Raw genomic sequence first — 19,384 nt, 5'->3', positions numbered from 1 at the left:
AATATAGTTTTTACTTCTCTATCCTAAAAAGAGATTTTTGTCTTGAATAAAGCTTGAATGATCTTGGATCCAATTTCAAGTGCAGATCAAGAAAAAGTTATAGAGTATACGTAAGTAAGCAGCAAAGCAAAGTCAAAGGTAGATGGTCCTTTCCATTCTTGTCATGGACTTCCATCCACCACTGTTGTGGCTCTTGTTATAAACTCGTTTCTTTTATCTACCACTATTGTGGCTCTCGTTATAAACTCGTTTCTTTTAGACAAATTGGTTAGTTTTCTCTCATGGCCATTAGCCAGTTGGACACAGAGTTTATGCGATATGTATATATTCCCAAACGTAAGTTGCATTTTCTTTAACTTCATGATATTTAGCTGCATTTTTTGACAGTAAATGTTTACTTGTCTAAGTCTTGTTTACAGTGGATATGACTCTTGGTGAAGGAATTTATTGAACTCTATATATAGTGTTTATTTCAAGACTGATAAATTCATTTTCTTTTATACTGGAAAGGAAGAGGATTTTGACCTGTCTATACTGTTCCTACTTTCTTTTGACTGTTTAGAAAAGGAGGTCTCAATTTAGTTGGTTGTAAAACCTCATCTTTCTTCTTTGTAGTTTTATAACAAATTTCTTTAAACAACATTATTCACACATAACCATGATTTTAATTTATTCATAGACCCCATATCATATATTGAAAACATATATATATTAGCTCCACGACTTAGATACAAAATTTGAATTGTGATGACAAGGTGGACTCACCTCATCAACCCACCAACAGTTGGGGGGTCGAAGCCCTTATACAAAGTGTTTTACCTCGATCCAGTGTCGATGGCTATATATATACACGTGGCCTACCTCCTGCCCCCATCAGGTGCTTACACACACCAACCATTCCATTGATATCTGGGTCAAGTTATACATGTAATGGGGTCATTTTAATTACATTGATTAATTTTAAAATGAATATATATCACTTTCCTTATGAACCCAAACGATTATTGATTCAAGGTTATAAGCAACCTGAGTCGAACGGTTTATGTTGAATTAATCCTGGGCCGAACTATTTATGACATTTTGCACTTATTAATTTGGCATTGTATAATTCAAGTGGGTGACTTCATTGGCCCATTTTAAAGGTGAATAAAAAAACAAAAGTTGCATCTTAAATATGATTCTCCGACTTCAAGACTATACATATGTGTGTGTTAAAATTTAAATATGATATATACACAATACCAATTCAATTCCCAGCGGTGATCCAAGGTTATAAGCAACCTGAGTCGAACGGTTTATGTTGAATTAATCCTAGGCTGAACTATTTACGACATTTTGCACTTATTAATTTGGAATTGTATAATTCAAGTGGGTGACTTCATTGGCCCATTTTAAAGGTGAATAAAAAATAATAATTTACATCTTAAATATGATTCTCCGACTTCAATACTATACATATATGTGTGTTAAAATGTAAATATGATATATACACAATACCAGTTCAATTCCCAGCAGTGCCATCACCACAGATCTTTCGCAGGGTTAGGATTTCTCATATTGGATGCCCAGTAAGCACTGTTTGGGGTGATTCATAGCAGATGGGGTGATTTTGAGAATCGCCCAGTGGTGTGGCGATTCTCAGAATCTCCCTGCCACCGCCCTGCCACTAGTGGTGGTGGCGAGGCGATTCTGAGAATCACCCCACCACCAGGCGATTCTCAGAATCGCCCCATCTGCTATGAATTGCCCCAAAAAATTCTTACTGGGCATCCAATACGAGAAATCCTAGCCCTGCGAAATATCTGTAGTGATGGCACTGCTGGGAATTGAACTGGGGTCGCCTTGGGTGTTATTGTCAGAAAGAACAGACTCGGTGACATCTTTTGCATCCCATGTGTTCTTTTCCTTCGAAGTCAGAAAGTAATTGTTTGGAGGACCTATTGAAACAGAAATAACAAGGTTTTCTTTGATGTCTCGACGTTCGGAAACAATGCGCTACCGGGCATCGACAGATAAGGGCGCAGTTGAATAATATCATTTTGCCTTTCTAGACTCGATCCACTTCAATTTGTATTGTCGCTTGGGTACATTCAGAGGATAAGAAAATGTGTAACCATTTATCTCATCAATCTGTAAACCATATTTTGGCTCTTCAAATATTTTATCTGTATCAAGAGCTCTCCCAGACTCAGCAGCAAATAAAAATGATATAGACCTAATCAAAACAAATAAAATCATTTTTCACATAAATGCCTTATTGAGATCAGTTTTTCCAAAGTCTAGGCAATATATTCCGTAGTCAAGCATGGTAATCAGAAAAAAATGCATCAAATATATCTCCTGCCTGAGTTGCAAGGAATATTCTTAAAAAGCAGAAAAACATTATGCCATGCCTTGTTCCAGGTGGAAAGTGTGTGGGCATTTCTTTGTTTTCTCCATATCGCTCAAAGCCCAAGTGATGCAATTCCTAGCACATGCTGCATTTTGAAATAGGTAACAACTCTCATCTCATCCTAACATGTTGGTCTTATAATTATATAGTTTTTTTCCATCCTGAGTAGCTGGAATCAAATCATAAGTATTTGCCCTTAACATTTGCAAAACACTATATATCACTATGCAATCCCTGGTAAAACTATATATTTATCGTTTCACGACCCTTCAAATGAACAAATCTTAGTTTATGGTTCTTTTCGATTGTGATTATGTTTTTTGCAAAGTGAAATAAATACGACTCAGGTAAATGCTGGGTATTAATGAAAATCTGATTATAAAAATTGATCATATTATTATCGAGTTATGTGATGTGGCAATACACTGATTTTCATATTGTACAACTGTACATCGATTGACGCATTTTTCATTTGATTTCATGGCGTACATTTTGCTAACAATGTTGACAAAATCCAATCCATTTAATGTTGACAAAATACGATCTATTTAATGAAGTAAAAAATTACAATAAAATTTTTACCTTTTAGGAAATGAAGTTCTAAAACATCTTTAATCCAACTCTTTTACAGGTCATTGACAACAAACAAGCAGTTCATATCACAGGGCTCAACCGACATATTGTTGAGCTTAGATGCTATTTTAGATTTGTTTTTCAACCTCTTCAATTTCTTGCAATGATAATATGAATGTGTTGTGCCTTATTTTCATAAAAAGTTCACATCACAGGGCTAATGTAATTTGTCTTATTTTTTTTTTATCTATTGTAACAACATAAATATCTATCTCTCTTTTTGTGTCTTCATATAATTATGTGTATCTCTATGTAAGAAAGAAACTATATAGGTACAAATAGAAAGTAAATAGTATATCTATCTTAAGAAACTAAATAGTATATCTATTTTAAGAGGAACATGATTATTCACAAATGAATGTACTATCTATTTGCGATGAATTTGATGATATATATTGTACTATCAAGATTCATTGTCTCCATTTTTGTTCGTAGTTAGTCACTTGATGATATATATTGTATTATCGAGATTCATTGTCTCGATTTTTGTACGTAGTTAGTCTGTTTTATCCATGTCTCAATTTTTGTACTTAGTTGGCATGTTCTATCCATGTTTATTTAGTGTTTATATATGATATTGTTAAATTTATTTATTTAATTACAATAGTTTCTTCTTTTCTAACATATTTATACTGGTACACGCATATGTATGACTTTTTTGGGACATTAATCAAGAATTTCCATTGCAAATTTGTAAAAGAGAGATCTCAAATATAGCTTTTACTTCTCTATCCTAAAAAGAGCTTTTTGTCTTGAATAAATCTTGAATGATCTTGGATCCAGTTTCAAGTGCAGATCAAGAAAATGTTACAGAGTATACCTAAGTAAGCAGCAAAGCAAAGTTAAAGGTAGATGGTCCTTTCTGTTCTTGTCACGGACTTCCATCCACCACTGTTGTGGCTCTTGTTATAAACTCGTTTCTTTTATCTACCACTATTGCGGCTCTCATTATAAACTCGTTTCTTTTAGACAAATTGGTTAGTTTTCTCTCACGACCATTAGCCATTTGGACACAGAGTTTATGCGATATGTATATATTCCCAAGCGTAAGTTGCATTTTCTTTAACTTCATGATATTTAGCTGCATTTTTTGACAGTAAATGTTTACTTGTCTAAGTCTTGTTTACAGTGGATATGACTCTTGGTGAAGACATTTATCGAACTCTATATATAATGTTTATTTCAAGACTAATAAATTCCTTTTCTTTTATACTGGAAAGGAAGAGGATTTCGACCTGTCTATATTGTTCCTACTTTCTTTTGACCGTTTAGAAAAGGATGCCTCAATTTAGTTGGTTTTAAAACCCCATCTTTCTTCTTTGTAGTTTTATAACGAATTTCTTTAAACAACATTATTCACACACAACCATGATTTTTATTTATTCATAGACCCCACATATACATATATATATATATATATATATATATATATATATATATATATATATATATATATATATATATATATATATATATATATATATATATATATATATATATATATATATATAGATATATAAATCATGGTTTTGAGTCGATTCGTAGCAGATGGGGTGATTCTGAGGATCGCCGGGTGGTGGGGCGATTCTCAAAATCGCCCCGCCACCGCCCCACCACCAATGGTGGTGGCGGGGCGATTCTGAGAATCGCCCAACCACCCAACGATTCTCAAAATCGCCCCAAACAGTGCTTACTGGGCATCCAATACGATATTAAGCGGAGAAATCCTAGCCCTACGAAAGATCTGCGGTGATGGCACTATTGGGAATTGAACTGGGGTCACCTTGGGTGTTATTATCAGAAAGAATAGACTCGGTGACATCTTTTGCAGCCCATGTGTTATTATCCTTCGAAGTCAGAAAGCGATTGTTTGGAGGACCTATCGAAATAGAAATAACAAGGTTGTCTTTGATGTCTCGACATTCAGAAACAATGCGTTGCTAGGCATCGACAGATAAGGGTGCAACAGAAGAATATCGCTTTGGCTTTCTAGACTCGATCCACTTAAATTTGTATTGTCGCTTGGGTACATTCAGAGGATAAGAAAATGTGTAACCATTTATCTCATCAACCTGTAAACCATATTTTGGCTCTTCAAATATTTTATCTGTATCAAGAGCTCTCCCAGACTTAGCAACAAATAAAAATGATATTGGCCCCCAAAACCCGTACAATAGCAAATCCCTCCGACAGATATAATCTTTATTTGATCCTAACAGTGCCATATCTATGTTCTCTAGCACTGCCTTCAAATCCCCTTTAAAGTTGAAAGACTTCACTTTATAAGTAAATTGTTTGCAGTGCGGCTATTTGTTCATCAGAGAGGTCGAGACTTCGTCGGTCATCATCGTTCAATTCATGGATGAAGATGATCCTCCAAGGCGGTGAAAAAAGATCACGACAAACTTCTTTGATTAAGTAGATGAGTAACGCTATTGCGAAGAGTACTGCCGCAATTGTCGAAGAGCTAACTAATACCTACCACTGCGCATCCATAATTACTTGATTTCTATTTCCAGATGTATAACGTGTCTCAGGTGGTGTTTTTTTTTTTTTGAAGAATGTCCCGAGTTGATCTTCTCTAATTTATCAATGAGGTACGTGTTTTATATCCCTCAGGCATTTTCAAGACCAATATATAAGCCGACACATATTCTCAGTGATTTTTTTTTTGTCTTAAAATATATTAAGTGTCCCCATGGGGTTACATGGACTTTCAATGTAAGTTGTAACTAAAATTCATTGTCCCTGTCTAATAATATTAGACATTAGACATTAGTTGGAGGTAACATTGATAAAATTATGAGCTCAAGATTTAAGTTACTATGGTGAAGATAATATAGAAAGTTCGGGGTTTCATATGGTCTATCAAGAGTGTTATTTTAGTTCATTATCATTCAAACAAGGGGCCGTTAAGTTTGGTGTTATCCGTGTCTAAGATATTTAGATGAAAGTTGATCGAGATTAGGTTTTTACCTTGATTAAGAAGATTTTTAAAATGATTAAGTATAAGGGAATGGAAATAGTAGTAGTTTTTAAAAGTAAAATTCAAGTGTGTTTTCTAGTCAATTCATCTTTATCTAAGATATTTACATGAAAATTGATTGAGATTATGGTTTTCACCTTGATTAAGAAGACTTTTAAAATGACCATGTTAAGCATAAAGGAATGGAAATAGGAGTAGTTTTTAAAAGAAAAATCCAAGTGTTCTTTCTAGTGAATTCATGGAAAGACAATAGATGAGTCTAAAATATTTGAAATGCTTTAACAATAAGGTTATAGTTATGGTACAATAATATCTTTTCAGTTAATTTTATTAGGAATTCACAAGAGATTAGATATATTCATTTAACATTGAAAGCTTTTTATCGACGATTAAGAAATACTTCTTTGTTATATTAATTTATCCATAAAGGTCATCTACTTTTAAAAAAATAAATTTTGTTGCTTTCACTCTAGGTTTGGTTTTTGATCCAATGGGTTTGTATAGATCTCGAGGTAATAGACTCCTTAAATATGACTCTAGGATTTCTAAAAGTATTCTTCCAATATTAATGAGTTTCTATGTCTACAATGTAATCACCACAATGAAATAATAAGCATTTACTACCAACTGGATGTTCATAGACCCATAAAAGGTTTTTATATCCCTCGTTACTTCCCCCATTGGGGTGCTTTTCATTTATTTTATTTCTCCCTTTTCTTTTGTTTAGATATGAGGATGGGTAACATCTAATTGATAATAGTGGGGGAAGCAAAGCATTGAATAACCATATTAATAGGGGTGTCCCCTTATATTCGGTGCAAATTCTTGACCTAATTGACTTTTTAGAATTGTTGCCAAGGGAGATGTTTTTATGCTGTTGTTAAGATATTCAAAGTGAATTTGATAAATTTAATCCTTTCTCAGTGGTAATTGATGTTAATGGAGGTCCAAACTTAGTTTGCTCATTTTGGTTGTGTTTCCCATTGTGGTATTAGCGTCCATGTGCTCCTCATGAGTCACCTGCAACAAAATAAGACAAACACAAAATACCATGTAACTATATTTAAAACGCCATCAAAGTTATTATAGTGGTTCATAAGATGACAGTGACAGTGACCTTCCTTTAAAGGTTTGGAAAGAAATTAAAATAGATTATTATTATGGCCTTAGATACTCTAATCAAAGTAAATCAAGTGGTCATAGGTAGCTCATCGTATTCTCCCTACATGTGGGGTATGATTTCACTGATGATGCATTATTAGGATTGTGATTGACACTAGAGTTATCTTCTCGGAACTTGCTTGTTTTTTCCAATTATTTCATTCTTGAGAGAAAATCCTCTGGCATCTAGGTTTGGGATTTATTGATAGCAAATGAAGTTATGCTACCTTCATTTCTCAGGAACACATTTATGAGGGAGTAACAAGGTTCTTGAGGTGTAACTGAGTTGCTTTAGAACAAATGAAACTTGCTTCTGGGATTCCTTGTGAACTTTTTGTGAACATATTTTATGGAGAGGGTGATCAGTTTAGCGAGGGTCATTAGAGGAGATTCACTGTAATCTGACTCCAGCTCCTCTTTTTGGCGAAATCTTGGCCTCCTATGAATTTTTCATGCTCAAAATTAAAATAAGGATAATCAAGAAAATGTGCTTGATGTGATATGATAAATTTGTCCATCTATGTTTAGGTGAAATAACCATGGCATGTAATGGTTGAAAACATGTTGAATTTATACTTAGGAAAGAAAAATGATATTCTACCAAAAACATTAATGTGTTTTTTTCCTCATAAACAACTTTGTTTGGCACATAAAAATTTGGTTTTACTAGCATTTTTTAAAAGTTTAAAATTGACCCTAAAAAAAAAATCATCGTTCCAGTATATCACTTTTTCCTTTTGAAGCTATATTTTGCACGAAAATTTCGTAGTAAATTTCGTAGTCACTGCAATTTTTAAAAAATGTTCAAAATTGACCCCTAAAAAATAAAATCATCATTCCAGTATACACGCTTTTCGTTTTCAGCATTGTTTTTGATGTTTTTCCGGGTTTTTTTGGCCAGAGTTCCCGTTTTGAGTTTATAGTTCCCGTTTCAAAGTTTACATTGTTGGATGAAAACATTCAATATGATGACTTGTCTAGGGCATGTAGCAACTGAAATTAGAGTTTGATGAGCCCTATCTGTACTGATCTAATCATTGGGAGTGATGTGCGCAAATAGACCTGTAATAGATACATACAATAAAAGTGCACCGCTTCATGAGCATTTTACATAGATATATCAATAAATACATGGATGTTATGATCAACTCCTATGGACCAATGATTTAATGACATACTTGTTACAATCATTAGCACAAACATATGGAAACAATAAACTCCATGACACTCCTCCAAAATATGCCTATCACCATATTGACTCAATCTATAAATCACTGGACCCTCTACCAATATAAAATTATGATACACTAGCAAACACATGGTTGTAATAAACTACATATAACAACCCATACATGGTTGGTCCAAGTGATAAGTCACATATGCATGTCATTACCACATTGTATCCATGCTAGTATAACTTAAAGATGATCAATGATGTTGCAACAAGGATGTTATACATATCATTTCCACTCATACAAAGTAAATAAATCAGCTACAAAAATAATGAGTGAAAATAAATAAAAATAAAGAACCAGGCTTGAAAAACATAGCTCCCCCTAAGCATGATATACCTCATATGAAGTCATCTGGATGATCTGAAAATGCATGGAAGAACTGGATCAAAACTCATTGATGTTAGAACTCCTTAAGATTCCAATGATCCCCCTAAGACCATGTTAGTTTCATACGTACCTTTTTAGTCAAGTAGATCTATAATGCAATAATGGACTGTATTAGGGGTTGATCTATCTTACTATGAATCTGATGAGGAAGAGTACTCCCTTGGTGTCTTCTTACTCTTCACTCTTCCCTCCAACACATACACATTATCTAGGGTCTTGTCTCCTCTTGCAATCATTGTCTTTGATCCTTCTTTCCAGATGATGCAACCTTTGGATTTGAAAATCACTTCCTTTCCTCCATCAACCCTTTGGCTCATCCTCAAAATATTATGCCTTAGACCTTCAATGAGCAAAACATCATTTGTAATTTTTCCTATTCTCACCAAGATTATGTTTACTGCTTCCCAACACTCTTGTTATTTCATTTCCTTCAAACACAACATGACCACTCTTGGTTCTATTGAGAAAATAAATTTTTCTCCTATCTCCTGATATATTGTGTGAGCATCCTCTATCAATTTACCACATGTCATCCTCATCATATGACAAAAATGCAATTCCACATCCTCCTAACTTCTCCTTATTCGTCCATGTGTTCCTTGGACATTTTCTTGGTCATGCATTCTCTTTTCTCTACTTATTTTTAACCAAAAACCTCAAGGATCTAGGAACCTTACAATCCTTAGCCATGTACTAAAAATTATGACACACATAACAATCTATATGACCAAGATATGTAGTCAAAGGATCTCATCTCTTGCTTCTCATACTAGACTTCCATATTCTCATGTTAGATCTGTAATCAATGGCTTTATGCCCAAACATGTTACAAGAAAAACAATGACCATTGAAAGAAATTGTATACCTGAATGTAGGTCCTCTTTTTGGTTGATCATACTACTACATGGATGTATGTATTCTCCTCCTACAATTAGCTGCCACATGACCAAAATTATGACAGTTGAATAACTCAATCTCGTCCATGAAGGGGGAAAAGGAGTTTTGATTTCTCCTCTAAAATCTACCACCATCAATCCTAGGAGTAAATAGTCTTTGTGGTTTTCTTCTTTGCTACTGCTAGTGGATCAATTTTCTCTCTCCTTTATTGCTACTATTTTTGGTCACCTTATTTGTTGCATGCTTCTTTGGTTCTTCTTTTTTATTCTTTCCTGCATGCAAATTCGTCTCACCCTTTTGAAGATTGTTGCTAGATTTGCTTACTCCTATGATCCTCTTCACTTGCTCTAGCTGCTAGTCCTTTCTTAAAGTTGCTTCCTCAATTTGTCAATCACACCTTCAAGCACTTCAACATAGTCTTTATTATCCTTTTTCTTGTTGCAATTCACTTATTCAACTCTTTTTTATTCTACTAGCTATGTCCTCAAGTTAGTGATTTCTTCCTTAAGGCTTTCCCCTTTTCATCACAAGCCTGCAATTTCTTCTCATGTTCCCTGAATACATTTTTTAGTATACCAATCTCACTAGAAAATTCTTCAATAATAACCATGGAAGATTCATATTCATCCTTAAGTTGCATATAACTGTAATCATCATCTTTTTCACTAACCAGATATAAATTATTTTCACCACTGCTATTAAAAATATAACTCAAAAGTAAATCAGTGTGGCTTATACCTTCAAATTTGTTGTCCTCTTGTATAGCTAGTTCAACTGAAGCTTTTTTCTTATTCTTCATGGATATCTTCTTCTTCTTCATTTTTCATGTCTTTTCAATCTCTCCATCAATGCTACTGCAGATTTCTCCAAGTAACATATGCAATCTATCCCAAATCTCCTTGGCATATCTTAAATCTCCAACTTTCTCCAAATTTGCATTACAAAGATTTTCAAGAATAATTTTCATTGCTTGAGAATTTTTCTTCTATAATTTAGATGAAGGAAAATCTCCATCAAATACTTCACAAACCCATCTCCACAAGTAGATCCACAAGTAGATATGGGGTTTGTTTGCAGCAGTAAGAACAATTGAGAACCCATTTTGTAAAAAAATGCAAATTTTTGCCAACAAACCCCATATCTATTGTCCAGCGATAAAGCTTTCGAACCAAGAGCCCCTCTCTAATACCAATTTTTGGAAACCCTTGAGCTCTATTGCGGCGGCGGGGGGGTGAATCAGTAGTGTGACTTATTATCAATTTTCTTCTTTTATTACTTCTCAACTAAATCACACACTTGTTATTGCAACAACTCACAATATGTTAGTGGCATATGAGTAAACAGTAAACATGTAAATATATAACTTGCATATAATAAATGCAAACCATCAAAGCACAACCAAAAAAATCATCATCACACATGACACACAATATTTCTAGTGTAAACCCTTCCGAGAGAAAAACTGTTGGGAAAAAAGATGAGAGTGGGGGGGGGTGAATTAGTATTTTAACTTTTACAATTATGATTTTGTTTTTGGACAATATATGCTACTTCATTGAAACCAACCAGTGTATGTCCGCGACTATAAAGAATGAAACTAGCGTATATGTAATAAACAACTAATTCATTATCTTAAATGATTGTGTGATGCATTACACAGTAAACCGATGCAATAATAACAAAATAAATCAACACACATAAGTAGCAAACATGAACACCGAGATTTTTCAGGTGGAAACCCAATGTGGGAAGAAACCACCACTGCTGTCATCTAAGTCTTCAATATTCTTATAATAAAAAGGGTTTACAAATTTTGTACTGGTGCAGACTTTTCTAGTACGTAGGCATATACCTGTTGAAGGCTACAACCTTCTCTCGGTTTCCAGCTTCTATTGGAAGGGATTACAACCCCCTAGCTCTTGCACTATATGATAAGTTTACCACTATGTAGGCACTAGCCTACAAAAGGCTACTACCTTCACTCTTACTCCAGGGACCACATTTCATAAATTTTCTGACTGGATACTCCTGGTACATAACAACACAATATGAAGGCCACATTTCATCAAATTTTCATACTGGAGCCATTAGTAACATTGAAGCTCAAAATTAATAACCACTGCAATAATTGCATCTACCAACAATCAGTTAATCTGAACAGTCAGATCACTGTCACCAGAGCACAGAGTTGAACCTAGAACACTGCATCAACAATCAGAACCAATTGAAAACTAAAAAATCATATGTCAGAATGTATACGCTACCTGCATGTATATGCTACTTCCTTTAACCAAACCTGTGTATACCTCCAAAAATACTAAATCATAAAAAGCTCTGAATCAAAACTGTACCAACTAGAATATTCTGAAGACCTACTGTCAAATTATAGAGTTCTAAACAAATAGTAGAAAATATCACCCTTCTTACTCAATCAATCAATAAATCATACTCAATCTCCTTATATAGTCAGTTCTACTTTCAGATCTAATGAAGACATCATTGACAGACAAAAGTAAAACAATAGCACTAATAAGATAGATCAATCATCTCTAAACAACAAGTTTTTATTCTACATACGCTACTTGGAGGTGTCGAACCAACGTGTATACGCGCCATAACATAGGAAAACCAGCGTATAGATATGCAAATAATAACTTGAAACTTCACAGCTATTCGAGACTTCAGTCATACTCATATCATAACATTTATAGGATAAAACATGCGTTATCATTCAGATCTAGCCCAACAATTATCAGATCATGCAATTATAAGTCATTTCAAGTCTCATGATCCCGATCCAACATTGTATCAAAAGGCACAAAAGATATTTTAGATCATATCATAACCATAGCCCTTACAACATAAGATATAATTAAGGTAGAAGTATTCGTGAAAAACCCTTTCACTTGCACACCTACCCATTTGATCTTCACCTCCTTATATAGTTTTATCTTTTCTCAATACCTCAGACCAAAACAACACTTAGAACCTTTGGTATTCTTAGACGGGATCAAGTAATCATTATTCCGCTCAATATTGTGGGCTAATACCATCGTATGGACCCTTGGTATTATTTAACTTCAATTTTCCTAAATTTTCCATCCTATATGTGCTTTTCCTCTTGTGAAAGTGCGTGCATACGTATACACTCCTTTTTTACAGTGAACCCACTTGTATACGCTACCTGGAATAGGTGAACCTCCGTATACAACTTAATATACCTGAAAACATTCTTATTCCTCAATTGCTTGATTCTGATCTATAGTCCTTTGTCTCATCATCCTATTCTTCTATACCATTACCTTGTTACCTTTGAATTGACCTGTTACAAAGTGAGTTTCCCTTAATCAAGTCTGAACTGCCTTTTGAGTGGGTTGCCATCAAGGACAACACCTATAATGCCTACAATATCCTTCTTTGGAATTGATGGAAACCATATTGATGTTGATTACTTAAAGTTGTAGAACCTGTTAGATATATCAAGCAACACAAAGATACTCTCCCCCTTTGACATCAAGGGCAAAGGGCGGACCAAGATATTCTCCCCCTTTGAGATGAACTATGTTATCCATGCTCCCCTTGAGTACATGCAGAGTCTACAGAGATAATTTTCAAAAGAATAGCATGACTCTATAACTCAACTAAGTGAGTATGACCTCCATATCACCAATGACTCATACATACATCAATCACCTAACCAAGTGGGGATATTGATTAGATTTTGGTCCAAGACCTTAATGATAGCTCAAATTTCAAAGTGTTCGGAAGAGTGTCAAACTTGAGCAACCTGATAGATCTTGTCTTCCAGATTCAGGTGCCACGAACATTTCAAAAAACTGACACCGTATGAAGGAGTTATCGTAATTTAAAAAGTCCAGTAAACTGAAATTTATGGACATTTGACCAAGAATAAATTGATTTTTGAAAATATTAAAAGAAGAATATTCCAAGGAATATTCCATAAAATATTCCTTTTGGGTGACCAATCGGGTGCCGCCATGTGGCAAGCCCGAAGGCCACCACGTGGCCCTGGAATGGTCATGTAAAATTTTGTTGGGGTCCAACTGAATCAAACTCGTGACCTTTAGCAAGCTAGCACAACGCACTACCACCTCTGCTACCGTTATTTCTTAACAGGTAATGGTCATGGTGTATATTTAACTTGTAACGGGTGGAAGTTTGGGGGTTAGGACCACCAACGGTCTTACCCACCAGTGGTCCCATAAGAGCTGTTCACATGAACCCGATGCTGATATAATAGCTAACTGCAGCAACAAACCACGCAGTTGCATGTTGACCACCAGCGCAACGGTCTTATCCCTAACTGTCGGGGGATTAACCCATCACATGCATGCTAGATGGTTACGGTAATTTCCAGCTCTGGCGATTAGCTTGGTAGAGCGCTAAAAAAGGTGGATTATGCCAATTTTAGCTGAAGTTAAGTGCAGTTAACCAATTTTGGTGGAGTATTCCTAGGGGACACTGACTAAATGCATTCCAAGAGTTATTTTCAACCAGAAAGAGTGAAACAAGAGGTTAGCTAGGCTAATTAGAGCCTTCCAAAACTAATGGAATAGTCTAGAGAAGCTGAAGAAGCCATATTCAAGGAGATTTTCATCTAGGGTGATTTTGGAGCTCAAGGCCACCAGGGGTTGGAGGCAGTTGCAGGAGCTACCAATACTCGTTCTCAACAAACCAACAGTCATTCTTGACTATAATGAGCCTTCTAAATCCATTTCATGGGTTTTAAGAATCATTTGGAGACTTCTAAAGGTTGAGATGCTACAAGGAACTTTCAAGCAGCCAAGTGCCAATTGTGGAGGAAGGTCTAGTTTGGGGATGCAGTGCTGATTTTGAGCAAATGATTAGTCTATTGTTGTTGTTTGATATGTGATGGAGATAGTAGAATATGTTTCAATGATAGTCAAAGAATTTTAAAGGAGTTAGTGCCATCAAGAAGCTCAGGGTAGTTGAGTGCATCGATTGAAGGAATCAAGTCTAAGGGAGCTTAGATCTGTTTGCAGAGTGAGGACAGCCATGACAAGGATATAGATGGTTTTCTAAGCCCATTGGTTCAATTCAGTAAACTTTGGATTTGAGTGTGGAACTTGTAAAAGAAACTTTGCCATAATCCCAAAGAGCCAATTCAAGATGACAAAAGCTCAAGGAGACGTAGCCCATGATATTCGGGTGAAATCCTAGATTAAATTTGTTGTTATGTGCTGATGTTTACTTGCTGCATTATATGGCTGTTATGTGTGTTTAATATCAACAAAAAAAAATGGACTTAAAGAACTTAAACAGTTAACATAAATTACACATACACCTGTTTCAAGTAATTAATTCCACAATTGTCAACATAAGCTAGATCATATATTTGTTAAGCTTTGGAGTGGGAGGTTCTTGTAAGAATAACAAGGTGTTAAACCCCCATTTCAAATCAGGTGCTGTCGGAGTAGGATGCTTGATTGAAAAAGCAAGATATTTCTTGTTTGACTTGAAAGGTGTTCAAATAGTCAAATCTTACTGTTTGATTGTTTGTAAACTGACTATTGTTTGAGTTTGCAAAGGTGAAGGGAAATCTATTGATAGATAATTCCAGAAGAGGACAAGAAGGAAGAAGGGCTGAAGGAATTATCCTTACCCAAAGGACCTCAAGGAAACCGTTGAAGCACATGAGGGTTTGTTTACAAAAGGCTTCTTGAATAAGAATTTGATTCTACTGCCATCTAGTTCAGAGATTTGTCATTAGTTCTTTGAAAGCTTCGTGAATTTTTTTGAAGTTATTTTGTTCATTTTGATGATGACAACTTCTAAAAGTGATTTTTCCAAATCCTCCTCCTTCAAAAGATTATTTGATGAAGAAATGAAGCAAGAATTGTTCACCAAGATGGATATGGTGAGAGAAATGTATGAGGATGAAAGGAAGCGCACCAGACTTCGAGAGCAGTTGAATTCCATGAAGGAAGAGAAGCAGTTGCTTTCTGACAAATTGCAGGAAATGGAGATTCAGCTTCATATTGCAAATATGAACCTGGTAAAGATGCAAGAGTTGGAGACACAACTCCTTGTTTCCAAAGAAGCCTTAGTCAAGTATCAGCTTGAAGAAGAGGTAAACAATTCTAATTTGTCTTCAACTTCCTCTAATAATGTTTATGTTGGTTCTTTTGAAAAACATACAAGAGGCACAGGGTCCAAGTTGATGTCAAAAATGGGCTATGAAGGAAAAGGATTGGGCAAACATGTACAGGGAATTATTGAGCCAATAATGGTTGAGGAAAGGCCTAAGTATTTGGTTCTTGGCTATGGACAATATTATGGAGAGAGTTCCAAAGCAGCCATGAAGGAAATTGACACAGTTCCTAGAAGGAGTTTCATTTTAGTTTCCCTACCTCAAGTTTGTAAAGATTGTATTAATGGGGAAAGAAATTGTTTGAAACATAATTTGCGGGAAGAAGGTGTACATAAGCATACATTTGAACTAGAGAGTTGTGAAATCTCTAAAATCATTGAAGAGATTGATGGTGTTCCAAAGGGAGCCACTTCTTCATTTGATTCACCTCCTCATGAAGATAATAAAGGTAAAAGAGAAAGGCATAAATCTGATTTCAATCACACTACTTTTGATTATGTTAAGCATGGTAAATTTCCAGATAAGCATTGGAAAAAAATTGCATGTTTCTTTTGTGGTTTGGTTAAACATAGTGTTTCTAGATGTTGGAAGAGAATGGCCACATACAAGAAACTTTTGAAGGAAGGAAGGCAAGAAGCCAAAGGTCCATTGGACAAGGCAAATTATGCTGTAAAGAGGATGAACATGTGTTGTACTGATTTCCATAAGCAAGGACATATTGTTGAAAGGTGTTGGACTTTGAATCCAACAATGCTTCCACGAAATTTGAAGAAAGTGGAAAAAGAGTATGGCAAGGGTGGAAAGGAAGTTTCCATAATTGTTGTGTGTCAGGATGATTCACAAATTGATGTTGATGTGCAGTTAAAGGAAGCACCTTTGATGTGGATTGGTAAGAAATGGTTAGAATTCTTATCCAATTAAAGTTGCATGTCATTTGATGTGATGCATTTCCTTGCTAATGGAATGCAAGTTGTAGGATGGAAAAGTTGAGTATGTGGACTCACTTTATTGCAACAAAATTATATTCATTTTAGATTTGAAAGTACGTGTACATATGATTGAGGATCTTGTACTTATGATTGTGCTTAAGAGAAAGTTGAAGAATTGAATACATGCATGAGAATGGAATGTATGAAAACAGGGATGTTAATTATTTCCTTGTATTTAAACATGCATGCAATGTCATGTCGACTTGGAAAAGTTGATTTGGTCTCCAAGATTGTAAAAGGGAGATAATGATGAAGTGTTTCATTTTTGTAAAAAAATTGTCAAGTTATTTTTGTACATGCTTGACTTGAAGGGTCAAATGTTTGAAAAGGCATGTTTTCGTCGACTTGTGATTTAGTTAGTCATTTGTATAAAAGATGTAAAGACATGATGATGTTGCACATGATGTGAAATTTGTTTTTCTTGATGGAGCAAGAATTTATGTTGTCAAGTTTTTTTCTTGTATTTTGACAAGATGTCAGAAGAAAATTTGCAGTAGCAAAGGTCGCCATGGAAGCAGCTTGGAAGTGATGTTCAGCTACCTTCTGTAAATTCTAAGTGATTTCAAGGAAGATAGTTCTTAACAAGATGACAAGCGCATCCATGAAGGGAAGTGTCGACTACCTTCGAGTTTTGGTTCAAAGGTACCAGCCATGCAGGCAAGTGTATGAAGGCTGAAAGAAGAGGGTGTTGTACTGTCATCTACTATGGAGATCAATATATCAGTCTTTTTGATCCAAAAGATTCCTAATGGGGAGGAGTGATCAGATATTGATCCGGGACCTTAATGATAGCTCAAATTTCAAAGTGTTTGAAAGAGTGTCGAACCTAAGTGACCAGATAGATCTCTTCTTCCTAATTCCAGTGTCGTGAATGGTTTGAAAAACCAACACCATATGAAGGCGTTATTGCAATTTAAAAAGTCCAGTAAACTGCAATTTAGGGACATTTGACCAAGAATAAATTGATTTTTGAAAATATTAAAAAAGGAATATTCCAAGGAATATTCCATAAAGTATTCCTTTTGGGTGACCAATCGGGTGCCACCAGGTGGCAACCCAGAGGCTGCCACGTGGCCCTAGAATGGTCATGTAAACTTTTGTTAGGGTCTTACGGAATCGAACTCGTGACCTCCAGCAAGCTAGCACAACGCACTAGCACCTCCGCTACCATTGTTTCTTATCAGGTAATGGTCACGATGTATATTTAACTTGTAACGGGCAGAAGTTTGGTAGTTAGGACTGCCAGTGGTCTTACCTGCCAGTAGTCCCATAAGAGTTGTTCACATGAACCCAATGTTGAGATAACTGCTGATTGTAGAAGCAAACCATGTGGTTGCGTGTTGATCGCCATCTGAACGGTCTTATCCCTAACCATTGGGGGATTAACCCAAATGGTTACGGTAACCATTGGCTCTGATGATTAGCTTGGCAGAGCGCTAAAAATGGTGGATTATGCTAACTTTAAATGAAGTTAAGTGCAGTTAACCAATTTTGGTGGAGTATTCCTAAGGGACACTGACTAAATTCACTCCTGGAGTTGTTTTCAACCAGAGAGAGTGAAACAAGAGGCTAGCTATGCTAATTGGAGCCTTCTGAAGCCAATGGTATAGTCCAGAGAAGTTAAAGAAGCCATCTTCAAGGAGATTTTCATCTAGGGTGATTTTGGAGCTCAGGGCCACCAGTGGTTTGAGGCAATTGCAGGAGCTACCAATACTCATTCTCAGCAAACCAATAGTCATTCCTAAATGTAATGAACCTTTTGAATCCATTGTAGGGTTTTGCAGAAGCATTTGGAGACTTGTAAAGGTTGAGATGCTATAGGGAAATTTTAGGCAACCTAGTGCCAACCGTGGAGGAAGCTCTAGTTTGAGGATGCAGTGCTCATTTTGAGAAAATGATCAGTCTATTGTTGTTGTTTGATATGTGTTGGAGACAATAGAAGAGGTTTCAGTGACAGTTAAAAACTGCTAAAAATAGATCTTTAGCAGTTTGGCGCTTCATCTCCTAGGGTTAGGTTTTTAGATGTTTAGGGTTTTCCATTGTTTCTCAACAATAAATAGGACTTCGAGCTTCATTCTAAGACAATTCAGAGCCATGTAGCCGCCACATCGCAACTCAGAGATAATCTACTATCACCCGAGCTAGTTTATTTCCATTTCTATTTGTAATCATATTTCAGTATTTTATATTAATGAAATGAAGTATTATTCTACCGCATCTCTGTATTTATGGTTATCTCTGTAATTTGTTGCATTCCTGTTTAAATCTGGATCAGTGGTATTAGAGCGGTCTTCTCTTTCTCTGTTTTTCTTTGCATGTCCCCAACGAGGTTAGGATATAAGGAGTTAGGGCTTGAACTGGTTGAACCTTTGCAAGACCAGCCTTCCAAATCTCGATGGCCTCCCATGGCAGATGAAAAGAAAGATGAGGGGGTAGGAGATCCTATGAAAATATTGCTTGAAGAGTCCCTCGAGTGACAAAGGAATGCGATGATGGACAATTTTGCCCAGATCCTTCAACGGCTACCCAAGGGCGACACATCTACTTCCAGCAGCTACTCTGGAAGCGCCA

The 19,384-nt window shown here is 35.6% G+C and overlaps 1 pseudogene; it reads right to left on the bottom strand.

The window, feature by feature from the left end:
• Positions 1-4,758: 4,758 nt before the first annotated feature.
• LOC149146235 (psbP domain-containing protein 5, chloroplastic-like) lies at positions 4,759-18,164 on the bottom strand (annotated as a pseudogene).
• Between the last annotated feature and the right edge of the window lie 1,220 nt (positions 18,165-19,384).

Source organism: Pinus tabuliformis, chromosome X, assembly GCF_031772625.1.
Source record: "Pinus tabuliformis cultivar Carrire ecotype Pingquan chromosome X, CPIR1, whole genome shotgun sequence".
Classification (NCBI taxonomy): Eukaryota; Viridiplantae; Streptophyta; class Pinopsida; order Pinales; family Pinaceae; genus Pinus; species Pinus tabuliformis.
The sequence above is the reverse complement of the archived record's forward strand: the minus strand, read 5'-3'. Positions and strand labels throughout refer to the sequence as shown.